The sequence below is a fragment of the Pezoporus occidentalis genome, unplaced genomic scaffold (genome assembly GCF_034315485.1).
Source record: "Pezoporus occidentalis ecotype Australia unplaced genomic scaffold, CSIRO_AGI_Poc_V1 ctg31, whole genome shotgun sequence".
Classification (NCBI taxonomy): domain Eukaryota; kingdom Metazoa; phylum Chordata; class Aves; order Psittaciformes; family Psittacidae; genus Pezoporus; species Pezoporus occidentalis.
In genome coordinates this window covers 5149732-5161393 of record NW_026915052.1, presented here as the reverse complement: position 1 = coordinate 5161393, position 11662 = coordinate 5149732, and the positions used below count along the sequence as shown (strand labels likewise).

The 11662-nt window shown below is 39.3% G+C and overlaps 1 long non-coding RNA gene across 1 annotated transcript; it reads left to right on the top strand.

The window, feature by feature from the left end:
- Positions 1 to 352: 352 nt before the first annotated feature.
- On the top strand, positions 353 to 10095 carry LOC134168456 (uncharacterized). The gene is made up of 3 exons (XR_009966560.1): positions 353 to 432; positions 835 to 902; positions 9875 to 10095. It is a non-coding gene; the product is annotated as an uncharacterized LOC134168456 (long non-coding RNA).
- The last annotated feature ends 1567 nt before the right edge of the window (positions 10096 to 11662 follow it).

Here is an 11662-nt window from a genome sequence, read left to right as displayed (position 1 = left end):
GGAATAACGCAAAAGCCTCACATTTATATCTAATTAACTAATTTTAGGAACCTAAGAAATCTGTTCCATCTTATAGCCAAAGGCCTGGAAAGACATGTTTTCACTGCTGACATGTCAGTCTTTCCAGTATTCCCATGACCTGTACTGTTGCAGTCCCAAGGATGACATCTGTACAAGTCTGCCTAGGGTGTCACTTGAATCAGAAGATGTGCAGAAGATATTCCAGCTGACTGTTAGTCATTCCTCTGCACTCCTATCTGCTCCAGTCCTCCCAGGCAGGAAATTAACAGCCTAAAGAATGATGTAATGATGTATCTGTCTATGATGCAACCTGTCAAAATGGATGGAGGGCTGAATGTTTGCATCTGGTGCCATACATGGTTTCTATTCAGGCTGAATGTCTGTGGTCAGAAATGAAGCAGATACTGATATGTAAGTGTTGCAAGTCCCTTCAACCCCTAATAAAAAATGGTGTTAGCAAAAGTGTTATTAGATGTATGAATCTAAAAAAGGAAAAACCTGTTACAGTCAGCAAGTAAAGCAGATACTGGAAAATTACCAACAGGGTAGAAAGCCTATTTCTTTTGTTTGACTTCATAGAGGAACAGATCTGTGATGCAGTTGTTTTCAGCTCTCCGTCAAATTGCAAACCTGAAGTTGTCATACCTAACAATAAAGAGAATAACAGCCTTTTAAACTCTACTCAAAGTGTCAGGGCCTCACCCTCCATAGCCACTCCACCATTAAATCAACAGTAAAGGGTCACTGATTCCCAGAGTAATAGGAATTTGTTCTTATTTGAATGTGACATTAACATGGATATACTGTTCTCAGGAGAACTGACTGCTATGGGCCAGAGCTGGACATTGATTTCACACCGCATTCCCTATTGATCAGGCATGGTAGGAAGTCTGTACATTGAATTGATAGCAGGATATAGCTGTACAGTATTTGTTTTCCTTTTAATATACAGCTTCAACAGCAAGCCATGCATGAATTTAATAAAAGAAGATAATAATCTATTCATTCTAGGAGCTATAGACTGAGCCTGGGTGGTTATCAGGCCTGCCTTCACTGCTATAAATCATGTCAACAAGGAGACTCATTTTAGCTTTACCAATGAAAAGAATTCTCCTGTTTTAAATATACAGAACCTGTGCTTTCTCCTCACTCACAATCAGTAAATGGGGAAATGTATTCATTTATGGTTTACCAATGCAAAACAATCAACAGAAGAGAATCAGACCTATTGTCCTGTTAGAAGCCAAGTATCTGAAAGCAACAAAGTAGCTCTAAACAGTAAATTAAAGTATTTGTAGTATCAGTTGCAATGATCCTTAGTTGTTCAGTATGCTCTTTCAGCTGTTGATTCCTATTTAGGATTGGAGGTTTTGTTAAGGTCATTTTACAAAACAATAAACGGAGATGCTTTGAATATGCTAATGTGTTCTGTTGCAGGAGAGTTATCACGGGTAATAGAGAAAATGAGCTGATGTAAAAGCCAACCTTAGGGGAAACTGAATGGGTGGTACAATTGTTAGCAGAGTGCTGTGTCTGCAGGTCAATCTGCGAATAGATGATTGTTAGCAACAATTTTATGTTGGTCAATGTTTGTAAATGACAGAAGTTAGGCAAGAGTAATTACACCCATAATGCTTTTCAAGAGGAAAAGATCTGTACTTTTAAAACACGCTTGAAAGTTACTTTCTAGATGCAGAAGTGGATTACATTCAGCTCTTATTCTTTAGTCAGGGAGCATCAATAAAGCCACCGAGGGGATTCTGGGTGCAGACTAGCATAAATAAGCTAAAAAGCTGAGCTGGCACATGTGAAGAATGTTGTCCAGCATACAGCATTCTCATTTCATGGCACAACAGGATAGCATGGCTGTTCCTACTAGCATAATTAAACATTAGAGTTTTGGTAAATTATGTTATCTTTTCTTTCTCCTTTACCAGCTCATGTGGAAATAATTAAAGTTTTGCTCTCTACCTTACCTGGTCTATCAAATTCAATGTGGTTTTTGTGTAATGAGCCTCTCAGAACAGTGCAGAATGATATCAGATGGTTGCTAAAAGATCTGTAGAGCCTAAAGGCTGCTTGCTCTTATCCCAGGGCATGGCACTTCAGAAAGTCTGCAGTAAGAAATGTAGCATTTATCTAAAGCAATAGATGAGCAATGCAAAGAAAAAAAAAGTCTTTCTCTTAATAATGGTATTCTAGTAATCCTTCACACTTATTTTAGTGATTTCAACCCAAGTAATAGAAATAAGAGAATGAAATTCAAACTCATAGATTTATTTCCCCATGTTTAGTTGATGGAAAAAAAAAAGAAGACTGCTATTGGTTACATGAAATTCATTCCCCCAGTCAGCAAAAAGCGTAGAAAATAGGAACAGCCTAAAAAGAAGCAATGGCAAGTGAACAGAAAAGAAGCAGGATGGCACAGTACAGAAACTGGGGCAAACTTGCCAATTTCAGCACTATTCATCCTTAGCTGGGGTAATTCCACAAATAGCTGAGACACCGGGAAAGGTGAGGTGGGGCTCTGGGGTTTGCCCTGTGCATAATGAAACATTTAGATCTTTTGTGAAGACATCTTTGGAAAGCATGCAATTAAAGGAAACAGTGAAGGCAGCCCATGAAAGTCTTGCCATGGAGTCAGTGGTGGCTGGGTAGGGTAGAGAACATATTGGCAGCATCATGGGTGATGTGAGCACAATTCAGAGCATCAGGGATGGCAAGGGAAAATTCTCTAAGTGAAACACAAAACAGAGAATAACTTGGAAATAAAACAAAACAAAGAAAACCAAACAACAACAACTAAAAAGCATCAGTTTGTTTTCATTATACAGAATATAAAAACAGTTTCTGTACCAATATAAATAGTTCATTGAGATCAATATGTGGCAGCAGCATCTCCTGTTATTAGTGTTAGACACAACCAAAAGACAGTTGTAAACCTGTTGTGTAGTAACCTGCATAAAAGTTTTCATTTGCACAGCTCAATGTACTTTTTCTTCCAAGACTCACAGTGTTTGAGGCCAGAAGGGAACCTTACATGGCTTGACCATCCCTGCCATTAAAATCTATCCAGTTACTAAAACAAACACCTAGTAATTGCCTCAGAAATAACTTACACTCAGCTAAAACAGAGTTTCTCAAAAGATTTTTTACCTTGTGCTGAAAGTCTGCGGAAATGGAGAATCTGTCTGTCCCAGGAGCATATTTCAACATTCAATCATAGTGATAGTTAAAAAAATTACATTTAGTCTAACTTTATCTGGCTTCAGTTTCCAGCAATTGATTCCTCTCAGGCTTTTTTTAAATTGGTTAAAGATTTCTTTAGAACATTCATTTTCTCCTTCTGAAGCTACTTATACACCACACACCACAATGAAGTCATCTTTATACTATTCTGATAAGATTCAGCTCTTGAAGATCTATTAATATAAGTAAGACTAACTGGAAATAAGACCTGTGCTTTGTTAGGTCTTCAGAATTCAGGGATTTTTTTTTTCCTACTATAAAATAAAATAGAATTTCTGTAACCCACAACTCTAAAAGCAATATTTTTTCCTATTTACTTCCAACTTATGGATGAACTGTTTGATAGCATTAAATGTAGATAAATGTAGCATGTGTATAAACCTAAAAGCTTCTATTTATCTTGCCTTCCCTTTGATGACTGTCAGAGAAGATGAGCTTCCCGTGCACTAAATTAACACTATTTTTTAGCTATGAATAAAACCCCATAACTTTTGCCAAAGACATTGTGGTACAATGCGATAATGCAATGGTGACAAGAATTTAATAGTAATCCTCCTATCCATCTGGCATTCTGCAACAGAAGTTGGTCCAAATATCTCCCTTACTAGTCCTTCTCTTTTCCCATTTAGCACCCTAATCTGTGCCATCTTTTCTTTGCCTATGTTTTCCTATGGAATAGTTGTACATTTTTTATAGTTAGGGACTAGTTATAGGGGAGCAAAGCTTAAGATTAATACAAACCCTGGAATTTAGGTATGTGTCTTGTATTATCATCACTGGGGATGTAATGAGATGATTGACATATCCCGTATTTCCAGTCTTTAGTGGTTATTTTTTTTCCCAAGAGTATGATTTTTCCTTAAAAACACCTCTATTGTAATCTAAAAGGAAATAGGAGTGTAGAATATTCGTTTGTTTCAGCAACTCATGAACTCACAAAATAGTTTCAAAAAAAATATTACCAATATATTTTCTGAATTTTCAAAATGCTCTGAAATTCCTTTGCCACTCAAAATCCAACAAGAAAGCAAACAAAAATCAAACAACCAAAACCCTGTTCTGAACATGGAAATAGACCAAGAACCAAATTCTTTTTCTCATAGTTTTCAACAACTGCAAACTCTGACTCATTTTTGTCAAATTGAAGTATCAAAACATTAGTATTACTAAATCTCAAATTACTTCATCATTGACCTTTAAATTACAGTGTAGCATGGGAGATAATACTACAAAACATGAACTGATAAATATCAAAATGTCTTTTTAAAGAAAGAGACTTTTTTGCTGTTGATAATTACGGTGACTTATGATGCGATCTAAGAAAAAAAAAAGTTAGTGCCTAAAAGATTTTCCTACTCACCTGGCAAAATACTCCTGAATAATAAAAAAAATCACAACTTTTTCATTTCTGTAACACTTCGGGGGGGGAGGGGAGGCAAAGAGAAAATTTAAGTATATCAATAACTATATTTTATATCTAGTGAAAACCACTAGGTTTAGTCAAAACCCAGCCAGATTTAGGCAGAAGAAAAGCTCTTAATTTTAGATACAGAACCAAACCTAAATGTGTCGAGGATTTTCTTCTCTAGAGGTTGGTTCCAAACCATCATTCTTAAAACTAAAACAAAGTAATCATATCTAAGCCACATATGCAAAATCATGAAAAAAAACCCAAACAAACAAAAAACCCAAGACTTTTCACTGCAACACATGGCCACAGGAATTAGCACTACTAGAAACTACAGTAGACAGTGATGTCAAGGATATAGACAGAAAAAAGGTTTCTAGAAAGTAGATACACAAAATTGTCCAAAGGCAGGAAACATGCAAAACCACTGGACTAGGTCTGTGAAATGCTGAGAGTCAGAAGCTGTTTTCAGGGAGATGATGCAGAATGAGCTGTGGGCAATGTATTTTGCTGTTGGGTATTTAGATTCTCCTTGCACTACAAAGTAGGATAGAGTTTTATGAGTCATGAAAAACCACAGGAACTGCATAACTGAAGCTTGAACACTACTTTTCACTACTACCTTTTTTACATCCACTGCTACCTGGTTAAACTAGGAGAGTACAGTTCTAGATCCAGGCTGTTGTTGACTTCAGATGGTGCATTGGTGCACAGCCTAATCCGAAAAATCAGACTTTTGGTAGTTCTTAGAAGCCTTAAAAAGCACACTGATATATAATGCCTACCATATTCAGTAGTAGTTTGGCACCTGGCTGCTTCTGAATGTCATCCTTGGCATTTATCTGTATCTTTATATTACTAAATGTATTTTAAAAACCTGATCCAGTAAAAAGGGGGTTGAAATGATACCTCAAAATGACTGTTCAGAGTAATTTATAATCCTGGCATACTTTTGCTACGTATAGTTTTCCATATCCTGGGTCATGATAGCTAAACACAAACAGATCTTCTGCTGCCTGAGAAGGGTCTTCCGTCCTGAAATCTCTCCCTTTCTTGAGTTGCCTGGGCCTCGGAGACTAGTTGTGCTTATGGGAGTTTCACAGCTCCTTTTTTAAAGAGTATAATCTTTGATGATTATTTGTTTCTCAGGAAGAATCTCATGTATTGTGCTTCTCATGAAAGAAAAAAAGCCTTAAGACAAATTGGACCTTTGTTGCATAGGGCAATGAAGAACTGTGTCTTTGTTATCAGTACATAGGGACCTCTGCCATTCCACTTCAAAATCAGAAACTCTTCCCTAGCTCCAGTTACTTGTAGCTCTTGTACACTAGCAGAATGGAGTTAATTCCAGCAGGAGTGATTAAAGAGTTGATTTAAAACAGAATCATAGGATCACTTAAAATAAGTGTAATATATATTTTCCCCTGTGTCGCTGTTTTCCTTATAGAAAGCATCATTGTATGAAAATAATTGTCAGATAACACTGACCACTAACACCGTTTCATAGTTCATGGTATATGAACTGAACCTGATTATTCTGTAATCTCAGAGTGGCGCCTTGTTCATCTTCTACATGTTGGTCCATTTAGATGACTGATACACCTCATTCCTCGAATTTTGTGTATTTTACAAAATCATACATGAGAGCCCCTGCTTTTTCTCTGAGAAATTAGTACATCATACGTTTCATAGAATCATAGAATCATAGAATAGTTAGGGTTGGAAAGGACCTTAAGATCACCTAGTTCCACCCCCCCTGCTGTGGGCAGGGACACCTCACACTAAACCATCTCACCCAAGGCCTTGTCCAACCTGGCCTTGAACACCACCAGGGATGGAGCATTCACAGCTTCCTTGGGCAACCCATTCCAGTGCCTCACCACCCTCACAGTAAAAAATTTCTTCTTTATATCCAATCTAAACTTCCCTGTTTGAGTTTTAACCCATTACCCCTTGTCCTATCACTACAGTCCCTAACGAATAGTCCATCCCCAGCATCCCTATAGGCCCCCTTCAGATACCAGAAGGCTGCTATGAGGTCTCCACGCAGCTTTTTCTTCTCCAGGCTGAACAGCCCCAACTTCCTCAGCCTATCTTCATACGGGAGGTGCTCCAGTCCCCCCATCATCCTCGTGGCCCTTCTCTGGACTTGTTCCAACAGTTCCATGTCCTTTTTATATTGAGAACGCCAGAACTGCACACAATACTCCAGGTGAGGTCTCATGAGAGCAGAGTAGAGGGGTAGGATCACCTACTTCGACCTGCTGGTCAAGCTCCTTTTGATGCAGCCCAGGATATGGTTGGCTTTCTGGGCTGCAAGCGCACACTGAAGCCAGCTCATGTTCATTTTCTCATCAACCAACACCCCCAAGTCCTTCTCCACAGGGCTGACCTGAATCTCTTCTCTGCCCAACCTGTAGCTGTGTCTGGGATTGCTCTGACCCAGGTGTAGGACCTTGCACTTGGCATGGTTAAACCTCATGAGGTTGGCATCAGCTCACCTCACAAGCATGTCAAGGTCCCTCTGGATGGCATTCCTTCCCTCCATCATATCAACCGAACCACACAGCTTGGTGTCATCGGCAAACTTGCTGAGGGCGCACTCAATCCCACTGTCCATGTCATCAACAAAGATGTTGAACAAGACCAGTCCCAAGACTGACCCATGAAGGACACCACTTGTTACTGGCCTCCAGCTGGAAAATGTTGAGCCATTGACCACAACTCTTTGTGTGCAGCCATCCAGCCAGTTCTTTATCCACCGCGTGGTCCATCCATCAAATTGTTGTCGCTCCAATTTAGAGACAAGGATGTCGTGTGGGACAGTGTCGAATGCTTTACACAAGTCCAGGTAGATGACATCAGCTGCTCTACCCCTGTCCATCAGTTCTGTAGCCCCATCAGAGAAGGCCACCAAATTGGTCAGGCAGGTTTTCCCCTTAGTGAAGCCATGCTGGCTGTCACCAAGCACCTTGTTGATTTTCATGTGCCTTAGCATGCCTTCCAGGAGAATGTGCTCCAAGATTTTGCCAGGCACAGAGGTGAGACTGACTGGTCTGTAATTCCCCGGGTCATCCGTTTTCCCCTTCTTGAAAATGGGGGCTATATTTCCCTTTTTCCATTCGTTGGGAACTTCACCTGTCTGCCATGATTTTTCATTGCAAGGTGTCCTGGGTTCAGCAGTAGCAGTCAATTTTTCTCCTTCTTGGTAGCTGGTGCAGCGCTGTTTTTGACTTTCAGCCTGGGAACAGTGCTGATAACACCAATGTTTTCAGTTGTTGCTAGGTGATGTTTACCCTGACCAAGGACTTTGTGAGCCTCATGCTCTGCCAGGGAGGAGGGGAAGCCAGGAGGAAGCAGAGACAGGACACCTGACACACACTAGCCAAAGAGGTATTCCATACCACAGCACGTCATGCCCGGGGAGGGGGGGTAACTGGGTGTTACCCGGCAGGACGTCTTCTGGGGTCTTCTGGGTCGGACTCGTTTTTTGGCGGGTGGTATTGTATTCTCTTCCCTTGTTATTTTCTCTTATCATTGTTGTCGGTGGTGGTAGCGGTGGTGATTTGTGTTGTACGTTGGTTGCTGGACTGTTCTTGTCTCAACCCGTGGGAGTTGCATTATTTCGATTCTCCTCCCCGTCCCTCCTCGGGGAAACGCGGGCCTCAACTGCTTCCAGCCCAGCACCACTCACTGGGAGTGAGTGAATGAGCTGTCTAGCTGGTTTTAAACCACAACACAAGGACAACTAACTTACCTTTTAAATGCCACTTTTCAGGTTTTGCTTCATGAAACCTATAGGATTATAGTCGGATGTATCAAAATCTCACTCAATTTTCAGAGACACTAACTGCAGAGAATGCAAGTAAGCAAGCAGCAAGGTACTCAGCTTGTGTGAAAGTCATGCCAAATAATGGAGGTGCTCAAAAACTTCTGTTAAGTTTATATTTCAAAAGCTAAGGTTTCTGAATATTTCCCACTGTACAGATAAGTGAAAGCAGGAAGAGCACTTTTCCAAGTGACTACTGTGCAAAAGGAGTTCACAGTTTACCAAGTCTGTTTCTCAGGAATAATGTCCTAGTCAGACAACATTAATTTAACTGCTAATGAAGGCAGCAGTCAGTGGATCAGCGTGTGCTGAGGGAGGAGAAGAAATGGAGAAAATAAATGAAAAACACTTGAAGAAGGAACTTATTAAAAAGTGTACCTTTGTTAGAGTGCCTCCTTTTAATTATTCTTACATAAAGCAATCAGGTTTGGACATATCTTTTGTACTCAACCTGTATTAAGTCTTTCGTTTTCCTCACTGACTTAAAGCAATATCCTTTATTCTTTGCACTTCAAATGAAATATTCACATCATTTGCTAACGCACGTTGTTGGTTGTCAAAGCGTGTAAGGGTCCTTCAGTTTTGGGCAACTCACACATAGAGCCTTAGGCTTCAATCCCTGAGATGTTATAAGGCGAACTATAATATACAAGCCATGAACAGACCCATATCTAGGGAAAAAATGTTTCACTTTCTAATGCTTATATAGCTCAGGGTAAATTCTACTAAAATCGTGTCTGACTCTGACAAAGCATGAAAGCAATTCTTATTTATTGGAAATTAGATGGTAGCAGGAAAAAAAAAATCCTAAAATCCTTATTTTATATAAATATAAGAATTTCCTCTAAAGTGGTTTTCACTTTTGTCTTGGGGGAAAGAAGGGAATTATAGGAGGATCTTATTCCGTGTTTTGCTCTTTGTGTGCTCATGTTCCTTTTTATTTTTTTTTTCTGTGATGTAGGGAGGGGGGAAATTTCCATAACAACACCTTAACTATCTTTACCACCCAGCTCTCAAAGGATAAACTAGGTGTTCCTAATTTACCATTTCTGCTTCTACTTTTATATTACAAATCTAAGGGAAGAGATTTCATGAACAATGAATATCCTATGCATCCTGATAACAATTCAGCTCTGAAATAATTTCTATCATATTATTTTTTGTGTTTTTTTACCTGTTATTCAAAGGCAAAGTTTATCAGTGCTAATGTGCAAATTCAACTCCATGTCCTCTTACTTGAGTTGAAAAAGGCAATTTCCCACTGTCTTTTTTTTTTCATGACAAATTATCACTATAATTTTTCATAGAAATTATTGATCTCTTAACAGCCATGTTGTTGAATCTTCTTACTATTCCTTATTTTTCAGATCAGGTACTACATTTCGCCTCTTAGATGTCCCAAGTCCTCATGAAGACTTGCCTGGTTGTTCAACAAGAAAAGGAATTTCACAGAGAAACGGTTATTTCCAGATGTCTTGGCAGTATGGTGTTGCCACATATTGCATCCATTGTGGATAAAAAGCATGCAATCCCTTATATAATAGCATATATAGTAAGACATATGTTTCTAAAATAAGAAAAAAGTCTAAGATAGTTTAAAAGTCCTCATAGCAGCATCTTCTGTCCAGTCAAGATGTACATGGAGAAATATGTCTGTGAGCTCAGAGAATGCTCCTCAGTAGTTAGGCACATGGGAATCTGTGAAACACTGAATATTCCCTAAAACTGAGTGCTATAGCAGTTAGAGAGTGGTCTACACCATGCTGAGTTCATTTACATGCATAATCCCAGGGCTTTCCATCAGACTGTTTGTGTCAATACGGCAAACAAGTTTTGGCCTGTCCTGAACATTGTTCATTTACAGATTGCAACAGAGCAGATGTAATTATGTGAGTGAGAGAAAGGCAGCAGGACCAATTCCTAAAGGCAGGACATCATTAAGATTTCACAACAGGCACATTTTCCCAAGGGATCCAGAGGAAACAAGAGGCACAGATTTCCTGAGGCCAGAGTCCTTGTTTGGCTTCATACATCCAAGTGCATTCTTAATTGCAGCATTCACTTGAAAGGCATAAAGTTCCTTGGGAGGTGAATAAGATTTGAAACAGATCCTAAAAAACTGTCCAGTCTCTCATCCTACACAACATGTAACATGCACTAGAAAAGAAAATTTCAGAATGGCCAGCTCAGAGATTTACCACATGCAATTTTTTTCTGGCTGATAGACAAATAGCAATGTGCATTGCAAGTGGAAGCAGTTGCTGTGTGTTTTCATGATCAGGGAATTGTTAATGCGAAGAACCAGGTCTTTAGAACAACTCTGAAACAAGTCAAGAAGCATTAAGAATAAAAGCCATCAAAGCTTAACGTATCCAACAGGAATGGAAAGAGGTACTGGCTGGGCTTGGATTTAGATTCATTAGAAAGTCCCAGGAACTAGAGCCAAATTCTAATTTGATAGGGAGCATCTCTATTGGATTGAAGTTGGAGAATGCCTGTGTGTGAATCTTGCCTAGGAGTGTTACGTGGCAGTACTATTTCAGAATTGTTCCACTTCAAATTTTAATCAAATCTACTCCTTTGTGACTATATTACACTTCATAATAATGAAGCTTAATGAACAGAATTAAAAGTTGATCAACTGTAAGCACAGTTAAGCACAGAAATGGTTTTCTTCTTTCCCATAAAATCTGTCTGCTGTCAAATACTTGCCACTTGCTGTCCTCCCTGTCTTTGGATTTTTAAACAGCTTTTATGGGCTATTCAATTTCTGCCTGCAATTCAAATCCACTTTCATTTTTGCCTCCTTGGCCCTTCATCCTCCTGCACCTCCACTCTCCTTTATCTGAAGGCAGAAAACCACATCAAATATAGAAAATCTGTGATACTTAACATTGCCTCAACCTTTTTGATGTGCTTTAACAGAACTCACAGTGTAATGACAAAGGGTGGTGTTGTCCTCTGTCTTTGCAGATGTTCACACACAGCCACGCTATTCACTACCTCATTAACTGATCTTGTAAGAGTATGGGACTGCCTTACAACTAATGAGATCTCGATTCAATTCTCCACAAATTTCCACCTCTAAGTACAAGAAAATGAAAAGAAGGTTTTCTGCATCAGAGGGATTAGGAAGATATATAGCTGAGGAAAGT